Below are 2,800 nucleotides of genomic sequence, written 5' to 3'. Positions count from 1 at the left end.
GAAGACAGGAGATGCTTCCAATGAGCAGACAAGAAATCCACAGAAACCTGCAAAAAGTATATATAATTTTTTTTTTTTTTAAACCCAAATATATATAAAGTTCTACTTCTATTAAACAAGAACAATAGTATCAGTACATATTTAGCATGGCTAAACAATTATAATATCATCAAATTAAAGCTGATGTAAAACTGTACCTCATCCTGCTTCAGTTGCTGCTCCACACCAGAGAAGACAAACCTCAGAGACCTGTGACAGTGACCTCTAACTGCAGCGTCTGCTTTTTATCTGATCTTCAGAGCTGATTGGTGAATGGGAACAGCTGCTACTGATTGAGGAAAATGTTGCCAAAGATTTCCTACTGTTCTAAATCATGTTCAACTTTTTTAAATGTAAGTTTACTGTGCTGACATTTTGAATGATATCCTGTCAAAGTGAGTGATAATCTAAACTTTGATGCAATGGCGACGCCTAAATAACACACTTTTTGATATATGATTACTTTTCAACCGTTTTATGCGATCAACATAATTCCAGTGAGTCTGAAGAAAAGTTGAATCACTGGAATTTTGTTGGTCGCCTAGACTGTACAAGTTACGGGAAGTAAAAGAACATCAACAATGGAGCTCTGGTGTTTAAGGGTGAAGATTTACAGCTACAAAGACCAATATAATTTAGAATCAATTAATTTAGTTTATTATATCAAAAATTCTGAGCAGAATTTAGTTGACCTGGTGTAACCTGAGAATCCACATCTCATTGTGCTGGTTTTGTTTTTTGTTTCTATAGAGGTGGTTTTTGAGAACCAATGAAAACTCTTCAATTGGTATGAATTCTGCCAAAAACTATGTTTGAGGTGATGTTAAAAATATAATAATAATAAAAAAAATCTTGCATTTAATCTAGGCCAGACACATAAGGCGAAGGTAGGGAACGGCCTGGGCCACCTACACTTTTGGGGTCTCGACCTGAAGACTAATAGTATTTTCTAAATATCTCTAAAATAATTTTCATAGACATAATTATTTTGTGCTCTGTTATACGACAAAAAAACAAAACAAAAAAAGTGTTTTTTTGTTTTGTGAAAGTGTTTCATCCTCCCCTGTAAATCTGCAGCAATGGAATATTCTGTCAACAGCAAGTTAGGTAGCAGAGAGAAACTCTTCTAAGAATTAAAAAGAAAAAAGAAAAAAAAACAGGCAAAAAGTTGGTTGCTGTGCTTCCAAAAGTGCAGGAAAAAAAAAAACATTTCTTAGTCACTGGGGTCATGTTTCAAGAGTCCATTACAATCGATAGTAAGTTTTAAAATTCATTAAATGTGAAGGAAAACAGGAAGATCCCACATAAAAGGCCACATTACTTTAAATTAAACAGACTTTAATGCAAAACAAACTTCTCTGATTTATTTGTGCTGGTTTGATGGTGAGCATCATTGCCCTCCATCAAGAAGGTTCCTGGTTGAAATCCCAGCTGCCTCCTTAGGAGTTCATTTCTCTGCTTCTTGTTGACAGATTTGATTTCATGTACTCAAATTGATAATATGATTTGTACATCATTGCCAAATGTGATGTAATGTACTAATGCACGTTTGGTTGTCAGGGATGGGTTACATTTATCACATTGATGTTAAGTGATTCTGTTTGGATATGCTGTTACCCGTTAGTTGAAATAAAAAGATGTTTAATATTTCTTATCCTTAAAACAATGCCGAGAAGTTAAAGATTTTTTTTCCTCCAACTTTTTTACTTTCCTGTTTATTGCCAGTGAAGCTTCAAAGTTTAACAGATAATGTGCCCAGGAACAGCTTACAAAAGAGATTTGTGAAAATTCACTGCCAAAAGGAAGTCCCTAACACCATAACAAGTATGAGAATTGTACATTGTGTTCACCTCATGTTCCTCTCGGCCCCCAGTCAAAATTGATCTGATTTAACTTCTCTTGAATTAGTACAAAAAAAAAATTTATAACCTCACAAGTCAGAGAACACTAAATAGCCATAATAATTTTTTGAGTTGTGCAGTCTGATGGCTGTGGGAATAAATGACCAGCGGTAACAATCTTCTTCAGTGAGTCTTTTGCCAAAGTACTTTCACAGTTGGCTGCAGTTAGTGAAAGCTATTGTCTATGATGGATCTGACTTTGGTCAACAACCTCCAACACTGATTCCATCACAGGACAGAACGAGTCTCACTGTTCAGCTCATTCCCTTTCCTGTGCCAGTCAGTGCTGCTCACTCACAACGGTGTATAAAAAAACAGAGACTGTACCCTCTGTTGGTCAAAAAAAAATGAAATAACTATATTAACAATATTTGATAATGTTTCAAAGTCAGCAATTTAGGTTATGCAGAGAATTAGATTTCACAGGATGCTGGACCAAACCAATGTCTTAGGGAACAGACAGCGGCCCCAAATTACCCATTTTTGTTCTGTCTATTCGATGGGTGTCTCAATCGCACAAGGGGCCAAAATCCAAAACACACCATAGGTTGAGGGTTGAATAAGATATACTATTTTTTTTTTATTTTAAAACTGTAACTATTTTAAGATAATTCGGAAGTACATATATAGCATTACTTCCGATAATAGTGTGTGAGAATGCTGTAAGCTGAATTTGGCGACTAAAGATGCTAGTGCTGATAGCTGACAATGCTGAAAATGATGGCTAAAAATGCTGAAGCTGGTAGCTGAAATCACTGAAGATAATAGCTGAAAACGCTGAGGTTGATTGCCTGCTAAAATATTAGCTAAATGCTAAATTTATTTAGGTTAGCCAAAACAGCTAGCATGTAGCTGAAAAA

This window comes from Oryzias melastigma, linkage group LG6 (assembly GCF_002922805.2).
Source record: "Oryzias melastigma strain HK-1 linkage group LG6, ASM292280v2, whole genome shotgun sequence".
Classification (NCBI taxonomy): Eukaryota; Metazoa; Chordata; class Actinopteri; order Beloniformes; family Adrianichthyidae; genus Oryzias; species Oryzias melastigma.
Note: the sequence above shows the minus strand (reverse complement) of the source record.